Consider the following 20,180-nt stretch of genomic DNA (forward strand, 5'->3'; position numbering starts at 1 on the left):
TCGGCATTAATTGACAGCCATTGACCAGGAACTTACAGTTTTAGGCAGACCCCGAATCCTCGATATTTCTGTGGCACGTGATCTTTCTCCTCTGGAGAATGGACAGTTCCACTTGCAAGTTTGCTTTTCCTGTTTTCCAAACGGAAGAGTAGAGCAGAGCGAGGGGACGAGGAATATTTACCATTCGCGTCATGTACCATTTCATAGTCACTTTAAAGTTAAAGCACCATTCTCGGGAGCGTTCAAGAAGTGCGCCTTTGCTTATAATAAATTCGGGACGCTTGGAATTACAGGATATAGATGGATAAAAGTGGTGGAAAATGCGGCGGACGCGATGCCAGGGGGGCGATTATTAAGGGGTGGCGCGCGTGTATCCGCATCGCGTTACCATGCATTGGAGATTACGTAAGCACACGCTTCTGGAAACCAAATTGTATACATGGCTGTGCCACGGTGACGCACTTCCTGTAGATTTCGTGATACCGCCGTAGTGCTGTTCCGTGCAAACGTTCGAGGTGTCCGGTTATCGACCAACATTTCACACCCCTCGCGAGCAACGTTTATTCGTCTACAACCAGTGTTACTAATGGCAATAATTAATAATATCGGTAACTCGGATAAATTTTAGGGAGAACGTGGTACACCGTTAAATATTTAGAACAGAATTAAATGGAGGGCGTTAAGGGGTTATATCTAGTCAGGCGGTCGAAATGAGGCGAATATTTGTGAATTTTTTTTTAAGAAGCGGAAGCGTATATTTTTACAAAACTTGTGCGCTTAAAAGAGCAACATTTAAAGAACATTTGCTAAATTTTTCGTAGGAAAATATTCTCGTTTATAGTAAAGTAACAACCGACATCCAAGAAGCATTTTTAAAAATTTGCTTTTGCGATGAGCACTGCCACATCGAAGAAAATAACTTTTCGATACCCTAAAGTAACTTTTCCTCACTGATTTAAAATTGTAATATAAATACTCCCTTTGCAAGTACGTGTTTCCTCTATTTTTTAATATTTAATCTGGCCATTTTTAAATTAATACTGATCGTTACTTATCACTTTGAAGTGTCTCGTTAATAAAAATTCATAATTTAATTTCGAAAACTTAGTCGGGGGCGATTGTAACATCGGCAGTCGGGGTCGGTTGTACCGCGACAGAACCGAATAGTGACAAAGCAGATTAATAATATTGTCTTGTTTGTCAGATAAGTTAGTAACATTTTTCGTAAAAAAAACTGTTGTTGTAACTGTAATAGTTTTTGCGTAAGCGTATTCCAAAGCCAAAGTGTTACTACCGCCCCCGGTCTACCCAATACCGACTGTTGATTGGCGTTGCCTATTCTTGAATTTTTTAGATGCGCCAATTGGGATCGGTGACCTATATGCACACATGTAAGCGAGTCTCGAGAGAGACCCGATTCAGAGTTTGACGATGAGTTGAGCGATCCACGGGCAATACACAAGCGGGCTATTTAATTGAAAGGACCACTAGATACAAGGCTATTGGTTTATTCACTAAAATCGCATTAGGATACGGATTGCTGGCTAATTCCACAGTCATTCACTTCATTGAATTAATGCAATTAGCGATCTGTGATATTGAGCAAGTGAAGGCACTAATAAACAAGCGCTCAATTGGATTTCGGACAGGTACTACCTTTTAGTCCGCTAAATAGCGGAGGGTGAAAAAAATTGTCAGATTCTCGCAACTTTGGTCTGAAATTAGTACCATTTAAATGAAATACGTTTTAATACTGTGCGTATTTAAGGGAGCACGATGGAAAGCCGGGCGACAAACGAAACACAATGTATGGATTTTCCAGAATAAGCGGCCTGTAAAGTCTGTTACCCTAGTTTCCACCGGAAATCCTCTTAGCAGTTTTAACTCCGTTGCTGCAGAAAGCCTTATCGTTGTGTTTATGTCGCCATGAAACCGGCGTTAGTTCGGAGTTAGAGTGCAAACGGAAAATCAATCACTCAACGTTGCACTTCCGTCTTCTAAGGATTCAACCGTGAGCTGGAAAGGGTATACAGTTTTTCTCTGAATAGCAGTCGTGGACGAACGTATTTCGCCCAAGAGAGAGGATTTAAAGGAGAAAGCTTGTTTTACATTAAGATAGAAACACTTTAATGGCTAATCACTATTGTGAAAAAGAAATATTACGATGGACGTTTGCAAAGACATCATTCTGGGATTTTAATTAATCAGGTGAAAATACATTTTTAATATTGCAAAGATATGTTGTGTTCGACTTGAGAATGCTTCTGTACGCAGAGAAGTTTACTTAACAACGTTCAATGCAAAACGACCATTATTCTCATCGAAGAATGCCAGGCAATCCAATTACATTTTTTTCCCCGTAGTTTCGCCGCTTACTCATAAATAATATTTATTCCATTCATTCTGTGACAGGTCCAGACGTTCGTATTTCAGTAAATATTAATCACATTTCATTTCCGACTTCATAGACCGCCAACTGTAGACAGCGGTAATGCAGCCATCCAGCTCGGAATTCTTTTTTCAAATCTTCAAGCTTCTTGGATTGTCCCCCGATCTTATCCTAGTTGAACGTCTCTGAACAGTTTTTGCCTTCTTTCTCAAGCTTCTCTTAATGTATACGCGACAGGTCTATGATAACAGTGAGTTCTTAATTAAATTGCCAGCCCTGAAAGAGCCTCAGCTATTTGTAAAGCCAGTTCTGTGAATTTTCAGAGGGCTTCCGAGATGTCAGATCTCCGACGAAACCGAATTATTTTCAAAGACGTAGAAAAGTCAAGAAGATCAGGAAGGATCTAAGTTCTGAATAAAATATTGTCCGCTCTGACGTCTCAGTGCATCACGTTCTCTGCACATCTATTAGAACTTTTCGTACGCCTTTAGCAGCTATCTCAAAACTTACCGTGAGCCCTACACACGTGTTCGACAGTGGATAACTCACAGAAACATCAATGAAGTAGTTTATCACTGCATGTACAGGGTGTATAAAACGTGATGGATACCGCTGTCAGGGGTGAATCTACCCCTCTGGATCGGTGGATATTTGTAAAAGAAACTTGCCCCAAAATTGTTTATGACATTGGAAATTAATGCTAAAGTGTTTTTTACACCAACGTGTTTTGCTAAATGAGAAGACAAACAGTCCAAGAGGGACCATATGCCGCAAGCGCACCGTTTCGACGCAAAGAATTGTTATGTTTATCTACACTGTTTCGACCGTAGGGGAGACCGGAGCAAAGTGAACCCCGGGGTAAAATGAGCTTCCTTAATTTATTCTTTAACAATAGAATATATTTACAAATTTTGGTGACGTAATAAATGTATGTAGTACGACAATGATAATTATGCACATTCAGGTATCGAAAAATGGAAATTCATTTAAAAAATTAAAAATGAAGTTTTAGAGACTTCCAATTGCTTTTTTTTCAATTTAGCTTTTTGGATAAATGAGTCTTAAATGTGTTATTTTAACTCCATTTTTTTTCTGCGTGTTTATAACAAGCTCATAAACATACATGTACACGCGTTTGAGAAAACATTAATCCTAATGTTTTAAAAATTGTTTGAAAAATTTATTTAGATATTATAAGTACGTATTTTATCAAAAATTATGTATGTATTTGTTTTATTTATAATATGTCAGACTGTTCATGTAAACAAAGTTCCTTTAAAAACACATTTTCAAAAGAAAATGAGTTTAGGTTAGTAACACAAAGTACAAAGTACAAATTATCAACATTAAGCTTATATTAATGAAATATATTGAAAAACAAATAGTTTAAATAGCTTAAAAGTTCTAATAAAGTTGATTTTATAATTATATCCTTCATTAAAACACGTATTTTATTTCTGCTCACTTTACCCCAAAGATATATGGGGTAAAGTGGTCGATTTTGCATTTTCTTTTCAAGTTGAATTTTAATATACTTTAAGTTTATTTTAAGTATTGATATTCGTCATTTATCAATAGTAATGTTCAAATTATAATATAAATCTATTTTCACACATTTTTATTGAGAGGGAAAAATTTTATTCGACTTCAAACATTTTCCACCCCACTTTGCCCCGGTCTCCCCTACTTCACTAAACTTAGCGAACGTAGGTGCGCGTTCGACAATTTTGCTTGTCAAACAACGCTTCCCGGCGGCAAACTAATGGCGACGGGAACTGTGACTGGCTGGGAGAATGTGAAATGACTGTAACCACAGTATCTCCTAGCACTAACTTTAATAATACTGAGTATAGACAACAATAACTTAAGATGCGAATACATACAGTAATTCGCTACGTAATATGGATTTTGCTTCCCCTATGGTTGTTTTCGAGCAACTGGTCTACGCAACAGCACGCGACGCAACGTGGACTCCGTGTGGGTGGAGTTCAGTTCGTCTTACCGAATCCTGTGACAAATTGGTGTTTAAGGGTGTCAATAAGGTCTTCCCCTAATAATTAGGGAAAGCGAAAATTCGTCGTGGGAAAGTCAGCGACGTAGGAGGCCGGCTTCTACGAGGACCTGTGATCCGTCATTGGGCCCTACGCTCCTTGTCGCCTGAGTACAATGAGGCTTTTGAAATCCCTTTGCACGCCAGGAAAACTGGAACCTCGCTTTGGAAAGTCGCGCCTTGTTTAAGAATACTGGCGCCTTGAAACAAACACTTCTTTCAAGGCGCCAGATACCAAATTCTGTCTAAGGACGGAACATACACAAAAATTAGAGCGTGTAGAGCCACTCAACAATCAGTGGCTCCCGTTTCCTCCCACTCACACGCATTCTTTTCTTCTCACCTTTAAAAAATCAAAAGTGTGGGATAAATAAAATATATTTAATATAAACAGGAAAGATATATATATATAAGATTGAAAGAAACTAAAACTAATACAAGATAACCGACTACGACACAAACAACTCGATTTAACACAACGACTCAGTACATCTACACACTCTGCCGGTTGTTCCAACTCTGTCCTTTCCGCGGAAAACTCGCCTTTCCGAAAAAGGACGCTACATCCCCACCACGCACGCTTTTCAAGTCGCCCTCATGCCCAAATATGGACATCGCTCCGCCGCGCGCTTTCTCGCCCCGACAAACCCTTGCGCGCGTTGCTGGGCCCGGTGACGCGTTGGGTTTTCCCCAACGGGCCTGTCTCCTCCGAGGTTCTCAACGTCTCGCTGAACTTATTCCGATACTACAAAAGCGAAAGAAGAATTCTTGGAAGATATCTTTCGCAGTCGCTAATACATATATCTTACCTCTACATTGGAGGACACCTAAAATCTCATCGATCGATCGCACACATCGGCATCTCCTATTGAACATTTTCACATTCGCGAAGCATTTCGTTAATCTGACTTTAATCTGATTACCCATAATTCACCCGAGTTGATTTCACATTCTTGGAGGATCCGGAAGCGAACGCCATCACGAGTATGACCATCTGAAATGATTCACAGTGCTTCACACCGCAATCTCCCCTATCAATAATTCTCCACCCCCCCTAAATCGTGCTCTTGAATGGAATTTCTCCCGAACGCTTCAACCAGCGTATCAGTGTTCGGAAAAAAAAAATGTGGACACGATCAATCACCTGGTCGTGGTACACATTCCACCGTTCAGGAGTGGTAAACGCATTCATGCTCGCGGCCATCCGTGAAAGCAATTTCTTGCATTTTTCCTTCGCCCCCCTGCAAACCCACGCGTCTCGACCCCCTGCCGCGCTAGCAATGGGAATGATGAATCGCCGCGATTTCTTTCCCCACCCACGGTCTCAGCGTGACTGTAATCAAGTACTCGGACAAAACGGCTCCGAGCGCAAGTTTAATTCGAGAGCGATCCGCCTGTATAGGGATATCGCGAGCTCTGGGGTAATTCCGTTTGATGCAAGTGTCTACCGACCCCTCTGATCGAATATCGAATTGCGGCTTGATGAAAAAGGGATTGAAATCAACGGCGATCACCTTGGCCGCGGGAGATCCACGTGAAAATAGCCGGACGATCGTGTTTTAACGAACATCGAAAGGCTTTAAATGGAACAAGAATGGGATAGAGGCTGATAAGTTTTGGAGGAAGCAAATTTACATTCGTTCCGATCTCGATTCAGAACGGACTCCCCAGTTGATTGGCAAAACAGAGGGTTATATGTACGTGGACTCTGAATTATACCCAGTTTGTTTGGAGGTCTGGTTGTGTGTAATGTAAATTCGTCAGGTTTACTTTTAACATTCAAGCGAAGGATCTGGAGTTTCGTTTTTGATGAAAGAAATGATATTTGAAGGTATTGGACGGATTAACATAAGACAAATACAGGGAAGGGGAAGAGTTGCAATTTGAATAGTTTCTGAAATTTTTTGAATCTCTAAAAAAGTGTTATAGGGGACACCGGGGCTATTTGATACAGACGAATTATCTCGACACTGTATATGTGTAGCTCCATTTCAGCGAGATATATGATGATTGTTTTTCAATTCTTTCCTACGATCCAGCGTACGTGTGTGTACAATGGCGTTAACAATCGTTTTTTAACTGTTTTAGTTTACATAGAGAAAAAGTAAATAGTTTTGATTCATCCAAATTGATCGTAATAAATAACATTTTTTCATTCATTTTGTACGTATTTTCTCAACTATTCATTTACAATTTATTAAAGAGGAAAGACCCAAGTATATTGTAGCATATTTATTATCAACTAATTAATTCAAACAAAAATGAAAAAAAAATTGAAAATTGAAAAACGTATCAACTAGCCCCGGTCTCCCCTATACTTCACACTCAAACTTCTACGAACCTTTAATTGCCCCACTTTCATAGGTCTAAGTAGTTCGATTTCAAACTTTCGACACTTCAATCTATTTGTTTCTAAGATGTTTCAAAATTCTCTTTAGCGGTCATCGGCACGACCAAATACGAACATTTGGCGTGCAGATGGTCGGTACGGTTTATGACACGCGCGTCAGCAAAACTATTTTGAGTAAGCCGCTTTCCGTTTCTTTCGTGATTGAATTTTTAACAAAGCATGTGTTTTCCTTCGAGACTTTCGTTTACGGCCTCAATAGTCCGAAGGGCCCACGATGCGAGGCCGGGCGGCCTGCGACCGGCCTGCGACCGGCCACGTCACGTGCCTCGGGGGCCTGGGGGAAATCCCGCTACATTGCCAGGAGTATTTCTCCCGCCAAGTCTCACCCCCGTTACGGTGGAAGCGCGCCGAAGACGCGCGAAATAGGTGGCGCGATTTTGGGCCTGAAAAAGACACCGACATCGGATCAACCAATTAGGAGGTGCTTCTAGGTCGCCGCGCGTCTTGCCGGAAAATGTGCGTCCGGTAGACATCAGTCTTCGCCCACACCTTGACAAGGGTTAAATCTTGTCCGCAATAATACTCAGAAATAAAGACCAGAAAAACTGAACTACTGTGTGAGATCTATAAGGGAACTTAGCCGACGCCTATTCCTTTATCTCAAAGGCTTATTTGTACGGAGTAATATCAATCGGTTGCCATTACCTTAACGACAGCTTGTGTCAGCTGACGCGAGCTCTCTTATACTCGTTTCTTCAATTCCGAGGCACAGTTCCTCGAATAAACGCTATTTTCGCTCGGAAGTTCTTACACACTCGAACACGTTTGTTACGTAGAGGAAAATTAAAGTCTCCGCCAGGTAATGCCCCGATAAAAACCGTTCCCAGAATGGCCCGATAAATCGATAACAGAACGTAATATCTGAGCCGATATCGGATTCGATTGGTCTTTAAACGTTCTCTACAGCACATTGAGCGTTTGCTTGACGATTAACACCTTGTTCACTTTAATTGGAGTTATGAAATTTCCGGCGAATGTGATTACCCCGACGATAAAGCAAGGGAGAACTTAATAATCAGAAATAATTGTTCGGAAAACCAGGGCTCACCCTTCGCAATTTCCTTCAAACTGCGTTAAAGTCTGACAGCGTATGTTATCGATGAACCTCCACGCTCACTATATTAAAATAATTAATTCAATTTGCGCTATTAAATAACGCAAAGGAAATGTCAAAGTTTAATCGTCTCTTTACTGAAAATTTACAACTAATTTTATCGATAACTTAATTTCCCGTGCGATTTTCAATATGTTGACACTGTCGGGAAATTTATTACATTAATCGGGACCATTACTACACCATTGACCTGCTACGATTGATACTTTTCAGTAAAGGGTTTGTAGCCGTGCTGGACTGTGACAGTCATCTTCTGTCTGCATCAAAAGTAACTGTTTAATAACTTTGGTAATTCAATTAGTAGGTGCTTCGATTAAATGTATTTAAATATACGATCGCTCACGTGTTCTTAATTGTCTGCCTGTTAAGCCAGATAGTTGTTTCGGATAAAGGTAATCTCTGAGCTAAGCGAGTAATTTATACTGTCTGCTATGCTTGCTATTAGTCAGAGCGATCCACCATTATATCTCACGGTGTCAAGGTTTAGTTTTGCTGAAAGTAGTCTCTCATTTTCGGTCGCCTTTGTGTCGATCTATAAAATCAATTCAATTTACTATACGCTCCGTCAATTGATCGAATTTGCATCGCGTATTTGCCGCAGCGAAGTTCATCTACTGAAGTCTGCTGAAAAATACTGACTTACAAAAGAGAAAACACGCGATAGAGATCAACGATTCACGAAGAAGTAGAACGCAATAAATCCAGGGAAATATTTAATTGACCGCCTGCTCGAATGAGAAAAATACGGAATATCCATAATAGCGGAAGTACGTACGCGTAAACGGAGCACGCTCCTTCCGGTATGTTCGTTCGTTCATTCTTGTCCCGCATTGCTCCTTTGCTGGCAAGCATTCTAGGTATTTCATTCCTGAAATACCTCTGCATTCTGCACGCCGTATCCACTGCTTCCTTATCTATCCCGAGCGTTCTGGCAAACTGCATAGATAAATATCCTGATTCGCGGCGATCGGATGCACCAACAAAGGATGAAACTCCAGCAGTCCTCTTTGATAATATCCCCTGTTAATGATTAAAACATTAAAAATGTACGATATTTATTTCAATCTTTATAAATGAAAAGAGATTTACATCCAACGCTGCGTAGGGCACGATAGCAGTAAGAAATATGAATTTCTAGGTGAACTTATTTTTTTTTATAATTTCCTTTATTATTTGTATCTATCTACAAGACTTTTTGCAAATGGTTATAGAGTAATTTATAACGTTTGATTTTCGATTCGTACTAATGCCCAAGGCTTAAAGGCTCTATGCCTTTAGAAAGTCTATTGGGTGTTTAATCTCCTGAATATTTGAGCATAACTGTTTGTAGCTACCGGATTTATGTGAGAACCCATTCTCTCCGGCTTTCTGCTTGTCCGTGAGTTGTATAATCTCTTCCTGTATGGAGGGGTTGTTTAATGATTAAATTTGCGAATGTCGTCGTTTCTGACACACCAGGGTGCATCTATTATTGTGCGAAGAATTTTCGCTTGTAAACTTTCTATTTCTCGAACGTGTGATTTGACTGCCATTCCCCAAAGTTGGATTCCATAAGGGCATATTGGTTTAATTGGACGTTTATATATGAGCATTTTGTTGTTCTTGTTGAGCTTGCTTCGTCGAGACATTATGGTTGATTTAACATTGACATGTTCTCCTGCGTCAGACTTCATCGGGTTCTGACGCTGTTTTTGAATAGTTAAAATGCATGCCCTTAGAGCCATAAATCTGTAGGGTAACTAAAAAATTCGGTTGCTCGAGCGCACCTAATGATAATTACTATTAACCATCGTGCGTTCTTTTTCCTTCAACGTCAATTTTTTTTTCGTTTATACTAATCCGAATATTTATCGAGTTTTATTTACACATGGAATTCCGCGACTATTGCTTCATCGTTGTTTCGTTACAACGAAATTAAGAGGAACGAGGACGTCCCGTTTTGATAACAAGAACATCGAATGGCAGAGAACGCGAAGGCGCTCGGCTTTTTCTCCCGATCGAGGAGTGTACGGTGTCTGAAATTATTATAGCAATGGGATTTACGACGCTTATTTATCGTCGGAAGAAACCAGTGGTTGTAGCCATTAATCGCGGTTGGCAGTAACAAGGTTAATTAACGTCTTCGCTGTGCGAGCAGTTTAATCAAGGCGGATGCTGTAATCGGATAACGCGTTCACTCTGAATCGAAGAGGCCCCTTATAAATATCCTCGTAACAAGTCAGCGTGGCTCGCTACTTCTCCTCCACGTAAATTTTGTTATTCCAGCGTGTACATTGTTAGCAGATCTGTTCCGAGGTAACGAAGCGTCTCCGTCGGAGAAAATAATGGAACATTTCTTCATGGTTCATCCGACAATAAACAATCTCTTGAATATACAGGGGGCTGTTCTACAGCAGAGATCAGGGATATTTATTTGCATTACAGTTTGTTTATATGGTCAATCAAGCATCCTGTTTATCCTAGACTAGTTTTTTAGTCTGTCCTCGCCAGGCATTATTGTTTTATATAATAGTCTGGGCCGAAAATAAAAATATTTATATATTTATATATATTAGCAAAAATATTTGCTTTTCAAAGCTGGCTTGATAAAGTGAAAAAAGAGTGTGAGGTGTGGCAAAAAGCTCGCTGATTTTTTTTTATAATTTCAAAACTACAGTTATCGGCATTATCGTCTATTACGCATTCCTTCTCGCTAGCGGGGCGCAGTGAAACATTGAGATAATTCAACAACAAAAACTTTCGGTTACTTACTCGCTTGGTAGAAACGATTGCGCTTTATGATCTACAGAAACTATTAATTTGAAAAAAGACCGCTTTGACCCCCGAGGGTGCGGCTAAATATAGTTTTAAAATTATAAAAAAAATCAGCGAGCTTTTTTACACGCGTCACACCCTTTTTCACTATGTCAAGTCAGATTTTAAAAGAAAATTATTTTTGCACGTTCTCGACCCAGCCTACAGTTTAGGGTCCAAGGGGCGCGGCTAGTCCTGGTTTTCTTTAATGAAAAAAAATTGTATTACTGTTTGTGCAGAGCTACAATTTTTTTGACAATTTTTTTTCGGTCCAGCTGACTATATTGTAAGACGCCTAAGGTAAGCACAATTTTTGTTGGGAACCCCCTAGAAATAATTTTCCCTGCGAAATACGAAATCTTACAACTTTTGGGCACCTGTCTAATTGGTTACCTCAAAGGCATTTCGAGGGGCCAAAGTCACATATGTGCCCGGCCGCATTTGAAACCCCCACTAGAAATGAAATACAGATTTTACAACTTTTAGGTACTTTTCTGGCTCCTACAGTAGATACCTTGTCTCGTCTTGGGTCGTGCCATGTTATTTGCGAAGAAATGAAAAGGAACTTACCAAAACTTAATGTTCAGCAGTGTTTAAAACCCTTAGGGTCCATAAAATAAACATAGGTGATACCTGTTCAGGTACTACCCATTTTCGAATTTTCCAGGTTCCAAGCACATCAAGCACATTGGATAGCAGTTAACTAAACGCACATCTGTGAGTTAGAAAAGTACAAGAAGTGAAGCTCCAAATTTAAACCCCAAGATTAAAAGGAAGAAGCTTCATCTGAAATGCATTAGTATCCAAAAAAAAGTTCCACTTTAGCCCCCTTTTCTCTCATTTAAAACAAAAGTTTTCTCGTTAATATAATGCTCGTGGTGCCACAGACAGTTGGAAGTTTGGTCTCTGCTCTTCAATCTGTTAGCGTATCATACAGCGCGCATCGCAGTCGTTCATTAGCGCTGGCCGCGAGCTGGGGGCTGCTTCGCCGTAGATATATGGAGTGGTCATCCCTCCTTAATAGAGGCTTCAGTGCTTCTGAGATCGCGTTGAACCGCAGGAATTCGCGATAGGGGACGCTCGGTTTACCGCGACCGTCCACGTGGATTCGCGGTTCACTCTCGCGGAATCCGACACACGAGTGGATCAACGAAATACGAGCCGGCCGGCGCTGGGGCGGGGAAGAAACATGGGGCGTGCCGGCGCATCGATCTTTCTCAATTCTTCTTAATGGAGCAAATAGAGCTTTAACTTTCTGCAAACTCCTCCGCCATCGGCCCTGGTGAATGGTGGTGAAAACAATTTAACGAACCCACTTCGTTTCCTCTTTTTATTCGACCAACCCTTGTTTTGCTAAACTAGTTAAGAATATATGGGGCAGGCTACACAGCTCTAGTCAATATATTCCCTGAATCAGGGGGGGAATAAAAAGGAAGCATTTAACGCAAGGTTTAATTTAATCGATCGGCGATATTTAACCGTGGAAAGTTTGACAGAGGGAGGGAAGAACACTGAGTGTCTCTGTATTATGTAAATGTTATTTAAATGGATTTAAGTTCGCGTGTCTTACACGTTGTACACTGGAATCTAGTGGCTTAAACTGTGATTCTTAGCTGCGGTGTATGGAACTTGCGTAAAGTGCTTTCGCTGTTATAAATTCAAGCAAATTATTCTAACCTCGACACCTATTAAGATTAGCATTGGCTAATGTACACATTGGGAAGTTCGTGTGTCATAATTTTCGTGCAAACAAATGAAATATTCAAATGAAGGGGGGGGGGCAAGGGTCCATGAGATTCCATGCATAATCGTCTTATGGAAAGGAGCTGGAGGTAAATATTTAAATTCCAGGGTGGATGTTCCGCGGCGAGAGTGAAAAGATGGAAGCGGCGGGAAGTGTTGAAGGCGAAGTGCTCCAACAAAACATACCCTCGCCTGACAAAGAAATTCACAGATTACGTTTAAGCACATCAATAACATCAGCGGATGAGTTTTTAAATCTCCAAATAAAAGCTCGATCCACATCTGCCCTATCACACTTTCCAAGCTATTTTACGAATCTGCCGATTTGTATTTTATTCATCGAAGCACTTCTAAAGTATACGTACCCGGTTAAAACGAACTTCGCTCATTGCATTTCAATTAAGTCCGACCAATGGGAACGCTGTAACCGTGGCAAGGAGATTAATATTCACCCCGCGTGTTCGCAGACAAAAGGGTGCATTATATTCCAGGATAGAGTTCGATAAAACGGTGAAACAAGTTATTGACGTGGCCGCAATAAATGTCCTTTCCAATCGCTACGATAAAGGGCGATCTGATCTATGCGACGATCGCGAGCACTGCAGTCCTCGATAAAGCCCTGAACGATGTTTCTTTGCGACATCGCTCGTGGGGCAGTCGGGTTAATACGTACATGCACTTTTTGTCGTATTATCCGAGCAAATTTTTTGCCCACATCTCGGCTAAGCGACATTCTCCAGTGCAGACCGCGATTTATAATGACCCTGCTCAATTTGCATTTATCACCTCCCCGATCGATAGAAATTTAATATCGTCGATTATGCTTACCCTTGGCCAATCGAATTAATAGCCGTTGCACACCATCTGGCCGATATCGAACATTGCCAATCGATATCGCGCTTAATTATTGCCCAATGTTCCCTATAGCTGTCGAAAGTACGGCTATGAATCTGTAGCCAGGTTTCAAGCATTGTTGATCATGTACGGGGTTGATACCATGTGCTCCTGGGTATTAATCATTTTATCATTTAAATACTGAGAAATACAGGGGCGCAAGCTGTTAGGCAACACACTGTGCCATTTTGATACACGCGAGGAACAGGCGAACAAGGCTTGAAACCTTATCTAATAATTCCAGTTGTATTTATGATTTTTTTTGTAAAGAGGTATTCTTAATATTGGATTCAACTCTTTTAGGATATAAAGAAGCATCTTTAAACTTGCTGATTTTTTTTTATTTCGATCCTTCTTGATATTTATTAATTATTGTGGAATCTTGTAAATAATACATGGTCATTTATTATATATAAGTATTGACATATTCACTGGTGGATTTAACATGGCAGCTGGTAAGGCCCCTGCAGGGCCCCATGACCAAAAAAAGTATGATTAAGTATAGGTATCTGAACATTACATTTTTTTCGCACTATTACAGTTGGCCCATTTTTAGTAAACTATGTCTTCATTTTCCCGAAAAATGGGCCCCTGCCCAGAAGGCCCTTAGGGCCCTATCTTCAAAAAAAAAAATACGATTCTAACCAAACACTAGATTTTCTTTCTGTATTACTACACTTAGCCCACGAGGTGTTTTTAAATAATCAGAAGGATCGACATAAAAAATTCTGCAAAATTAAAAATGCCTCCTTATATCCCACAAGAGTTATCCAACATAACCAATAGTTATTTAACAAAAAATCATAAACATCAGTTTCTTTGGGGCTGTTTCACGAGAATCCCTCCTTTACAACCAAATGCTAAGACAAAGAAATAATTACGACAAAATCTGCAGCTTCCTATCACCATCAAATCTAATTAATTTGTATCTCACTGGAATCTCTGTACCTAATTTCACAACTACAATTCCCTACACATATGGAAGAACCAGCAACGTCCAAGGACACGCTTTTAATCCCGGACGAATAAAAGAAAAAGCCCTCTGTTCCTTGTAAAATATGTACGCGATGTTTCCGCCGTGCTCCTTGCACACACGATTTATTTCGCTGTGTGACGAGTGACAGAGAAAAAAAATGGAGGGAACAAAGGGAAAAGAGCGAGAAGTTCGGGACATTTCGTCCGACGCGAATGTTCAACGCCGGAAGGTGTGCTCTAAGCCGCGAAATGAGAAAGTACTACCCCCGTGATCCAGATAAAATTGAATAAACAAACGAGAAAAAAAAGAAAGGGGTATCCAGGAGCTTGCTGCGGCGATATTTTTATGCGGTGTATACTTAGGGGAAGGACTAATAATTTCGCGGGAAACTCTGTGATTTTCCACGTCGCCGGAGGCTCTAGACGGTGCTCCGCAGGATGCTCGAGCACGGAGTAATTGTAATACTCCACCGTATGAACTTATCGCGTACTTTGCGACCACGTGGCGTTAAAGCATCGACACATTTTTACTCCGCCGATTCACGTATCACAGGTTGGGTGACAATTGAACTATTCGGGGAACTTTGGTAATTAAGTTTCATCACGCTTCGAGGGGACACGCCTGCGGAGAACGCGCGTTATATGGCTTTAAGAAAGTTTATTAATCGGGTTTCACAAAAGACACACAATTACACCGGCAAGTTTGGAAAGCTCGGGGCATTAGCGTGCTACTTCTTCGACGGCCTTCGTTGGCAATTGAAAAGTTTTCGGTTAACACTATTCCTACCGACACTTCACGAATACCTATTCCGAACGCGACCGTTCGAACGACCGGTCTTTAACACAACTTATATTTTTTAATATAGAACGAAGATAATAACCAAATTGACAGTGTTATGAAGGAGTTAGGTGAATATAAAAGATCACTAATATGTTCACTAACTTCATTCGTTAATATATATTTATTATAATGTTCGGACACAATATACTCGGAATATGCGCGGCAAACTCGGTAACCGTTTACATGAAGAAATCAGGAGTGTTTCGGCGTTGAGACTAATACAAGAACTGCGCCTAGGTCAAGGGAGACAAGCTTATATACTGCCGAAATAGGTAGGTACGTAAGGGCGAGCCTGCCCTTTGGACATGACTCGAAGTGACGAATCCTGCGTGGTGATGCGGCAGTTTGGGATGACCGTTGTTGTTGAGAATACACTCATTGTGTATTCTTACTCATTACAACAGTATAAGAATGTAGTTTCTTTTATTCAGAAGTATATCATTTACATACGTGTAGGATCGTCGGGGTTTCACAAAATGAACAACCAAACACACCAGTGCAATGAGAGTAAATAAAGTGTAATGATGGAATATTAGTATAAAAGAACAAAGAAATACAGAAAACAACAGCAACGTAACTGTGCTCTTAGCACGCTTTCCACGACTGCCTAAAGACGATCGGCATGACCGCCGAGCACCGCCGAACACCGCCTCGATTCGGCCGTCGTTGCCGAACTTCGGCCTCCGCCGACCTCCGTCTTCCGTGCGAGAATGTAACGCATGCCGGCCGCTAGTACCATATATTTGAGGTAACGTCGTGAAGTTTAAAGGCGATTCAATTACGTTGTACATAGGGAATTCTAATCGAAATTTTAAAAACGGTCACTTGACCGGTCGTGTTAGCAATAGTGTTGTGCTAGTGATGTCGAAGAAATGCTACAGTTGAGATTGATGATAATACGATAATAATGTTTCCTTCGTAAATTGGCGAATTTCATCCGTGATGTTATAATGTTCTGGCACGTCAGGTCAGTAGACTTGTACCTTTAAGTTAACCTAATTAAATTTACATTAAACCACGTTGTACCTACAAAATAACCGAATTAATGACACTATTAAACAACAACTTCTTAAAGTAAAAATCCATGAACATTTATTAAAATATCCAGTGTTCGGTATTAAATAAAACACTGTTTCCTTCGACGGAAATGGCGTCGTCAAAATTCTACGTTTAATCCCCACTTAACAATAAATTCTGTTCTGTAAGGTGGACTCTCAGTTTCGCCCAACGCGGTCTCTAAATTCACGTTGGCATCTGGAGAAACTTCTCGGTAACAATTATCGACGAAAGGAAGCATCGTTCCCCGGTTGCCAAGAAGGGGCTTATGCAAGATTCGTTTCGTCCATGTTGCCAGGCTTTTGTTCGTTATGTAAAACCGGCGGAAGATACGTTGCCTGGGAACGGGAATTATTCATGTAAGCCTCGCGACGACGAAAGCTGAAACAATCTCGGGAACGGAGTCGCGGTAAATCTTAAGGCAGTGAAACTCTGTGCACGCAACACGATTCGCAAGAAAGCTGTGACACCAGCGTTCTGTCCGCGCAGCTGTCGTGCGTTTTTAATTTAATCTGCCTTCACGCGGGGGTCTCATAAAGAAGCTTTCACATCCGAAAATCTTCCCGTGTTATTATTGTGAATAAAATATTGTACATTGCTATGGGAGGGGGGTTTCGCCTTTAATCTGTTTTAATAATTTTACGTCTTACAAGCTGCACAGCTGGGGTACTGTAATATTCAGTTATTCTTGAGCCCTGCGTATTGTTAAGGTGTCTGCTAGTATTTCTTCTGTAAATTGTTCTCAGTTCGCGTAAATAACGGTTGGAGAAGAAAGTTGCTCATATTTTAGAAATATGAGCATGATACGTGCATGCTCTTGAAAGAAACATGGAACGCAATATCTCAAACTTTTCACCTCGGGACGAGTGTATCAATTTAATCAGCTGTAATATTTTTCTAAGGGTTGGAACTGTTCTTTGGAATTTTCAAACCTGTAACTTGAGACGTGACTATTTTAGGAAACTTCGTGAACTTTATAATTGGAGCCTACTGTGGTACATCGTCAGTAGTACTATACCAATTAAGGGCCTTGCAGCAAGAGGGGTGCAAAAATAGAAATAAACACTTATCATCTGAATAACTACTACTTATTCTGTGAAAAAATATATATTTTTTCAATTAGTGTTCTCTTTTTAATGTTAAGTCAAAGCAATAATTTTATAAACAAATAATAGTTCTTTCTAATTTACTCCATATTTACCAATTTAGAGTAAATTAGAAAGAACTATTATTTGTTTATAAAATTATTGCTTTGACTTAACATTAAAAAGAGAACACTAATTGAAAAAATATATATTTTTTAGTTTATTTCTATTTTTGGCGAAAAAATATTGTATAATAAAAATAGTTATATTAATATTGATATTTCTATTTTTTTTTATTTCCAATAAATCGCTCATTTCTTATCGGATCTGCACCAAACGATGTAGAATCTTTTTGCGTATATTACACGTCATAACTCAAAAACTGTCCAAAATGGAGCTACAAGGTCCTCTATTACTATAAATAAAATAATTTCACTTTCCATTACCAGCAATGATTTAAAGAGTGTCTAACCTATTCTATCTGTGAGACTCTATTCCTCGGATCTTAATATTGTGTTAAGTAATAAACAGTGGGTATCACGTCTCCAATTTTCTATTCAAACTACACCTTCTCAGGCAAATTAAATTGACTCACTGTACCCACTCTCCTGGAAATTCTGGTTAAGAGCACATGGTTCGTTTAGTTTCCACGAGATTCCGTGCGTTTTACGAGAAATTATGGTGAATTCCATTCATCGCGAGTAATTCAATAGAGTATGCACTTTGCATTAAACGTTGCTAAAACACGTAAATGAACGAGAACGCCTTGCCAGCAAAGTAGCTGCCGCTTTTAAGGACGGAACTTCGCCGTTTCGGGGCACAATGAAAATTCCACGTTTCTGCTTGTCGTGCCTGGAATATCAACGACAAGACTTCCACCATGAATCGGCTGCAACCACCCCGAGTATGGCATTTTCTGAATATGACCCCCATTCCCCCATTTTCTTCCTTCCTGTGTAACCGTTGCTTTCATACACAACGTTATAAAGCAGGAAACAATTTCAGATAATTTTCTGACGTAATCTGATACAGTGCGAGAATAACTTTCATCCCCTAAGTTAGATTTCAATGAAATGAGCATTTTGTCCATAACTGCACGAATCCTTTCTTTGCCGAGGTAGCTGCAGAAAAGGTACGAACTATTTTCGGGGGACACGTAACTGGAGCAAGTCAGACTGAGACTGCATTTGCATATCGAACCATTGGATATTGGGTCCTCGTGAAAAACTTCCGTTACTTTGATCGCTTTTGCTCCCAAGATTGTGTAATTAGCTTTTTCTGGGAAACACACGAGGTATTCTTAGACGGGAATATTTAAGGGAAAATGCTTGAATTTTTTTAATGCGGAAATGTAGGGTAACGTTTGGGGCATTGAGAACAGAAACGGACTAATCCACATTTTTTGCGAAATTGAGTTAGTAACAGTAGGGGAGAGCGGGGACAAAAGTAACACTTTTTACATTTGGCCTAGCCTACAATTATATTTTATAGATATAAAAATGAAAATTCTGCCTTAATATACTATGTTTCTTTGTCTATCATTTGAGCACAGATTCAGCCTTAACTGATAAGTAGTTAAAAAGTTATGGCAGTTTTCCGCAGTGACTGTCATTGTTACTTTTGTCCTGCAGGGGTGGGACGAAAGTAACACACCGTGGGGACGAAAGTAACACTAATTATTTTCAGGAGAATTAAGTAAAAACACTTCGTCCATCACAAAAAAAGTATTTTTTATTATAAAAAACGATAGAAAGAAACATTTAAATAAATATATTTTAAGTAACGATAAAAACAAATAAATTTTAAATAACGAAAGGTGGAAAGCACAACCAGCTTCGAACATTTCTTTGACATTGTGTATTTAGTTAAATGATAGATATTAAATTTCACCTAATACGAATTAAAATTATGACATACGTAGTGAAGATCACCCATGCCGCAGTCTTCAAAATAAAAATTTTAGCTTGCCCAGGGTATACGATTCGTGTTACTGCTCAGCGTCACTCAGTACAATAAAAGAGACACTGTACGCATGTAACTGTGTAAAGCAAACGTTTTGGAAATGTTTGTGGAAGGGGGCAGAAGGCGTGTTACTTTCATGACGCCGTTACGTTTGTCCCCGCTCTCCCCTAATGTATCCCAATAGGCCGTACTAATCATATAAAATTGGAAAGATTAATTTTTTACCATGTACCTAGGTCAGTCCGTTTTTGTTCTCAATGCCTCATTTGTAGCCTTCATGGAAGAGGAAAGCCTCGTGACTCAACGACAATTCTTAAGGGGGAGGCCTACCTAGAACGGTCAAAACAACATGCTTCTTTGGGAATTTTTTCTAGGAAAACCGATAATTGAAAATCCGATTTTTTTTAGATAATATATAAAATTATCTAGGCGCAATCGGGCCCGATTTTTGAATAACTATTTTGAGGCAAAATGGCGGCTGTGCAAAGTTGAAGCACCGATATTTGGCAAAAAATCGCTCGCTTTTCGAGTGTAAAAAAAAATCCAGTCAAAAAAAGGAAAAGCTCTCGATAGGTCTTAGATTTGTAATCCTAAAATAAGCCGGCAAAGCCGCGAGGAAATCGATTCATTAATTTTTTTGTTATGTGTGTCACCGACTTTGAAAACATGACTTTGAGGAAAACGTGTTTAAAGTTTTGGGTCTGAGCGCTACACCGAGGAACACCTACCTACTTATACGCGTATAACTTTGCCAATTTTGGTCGGATTAACTTGACACTTTCAGGGCATATTTTCAAGATGTACTTCAAGAAAATATACAAATCGAAAAATCGATTTTTCGAAAATTCCTAGGTAGGCCTTCCTTCTA

The 20,180-nt window shown here is 39.9% G+C and overlaps 1 protein-coding gene across 9 annotated transcripts in view; it reads left to right on the forward strand.

Moving 5' to 3' along the window:
- Positions 1-20,180, forward strand: part of Nmdar2 (glutamate ionotropic receptor NMDA type subunit 2) — a 265,424-nt gene that overhangs the window by 98,549 nt on the left and 146,695 nt on the right. Inside the window, exon 1 of one of the 9 annotated variants that reach the window (XM_076811031.1) lies at positions 16,026-16,029. The exons of the other annotated variants lie outside the window; for them this stretch is intronic. The gene's annotated coding sequence lies outside the window, so the exon portion shown is untranslated. Of the gene's footprint in view, positions 1-16,025; positions 16,030-20,180 lie in introns of those variants that run through there. 9 annotated transcript variants of the gene reach the window in all.

This window comes from Andrena cerasifolii, chromosome 1, assembly GCF_050908995.1.
Source record: "Andrena cerasifolii isolate SP2316 chromosome 1, iyAndCera1_principal, whole genome shotgun sequence".
NCBI classification, from domain to species: domain Eukaryota; kingdom Metazoa; phylum Arthropoda; class Insecta; order Hymenoptera; family Andrenidae; genus Andrena; species Andrena cerasifolii.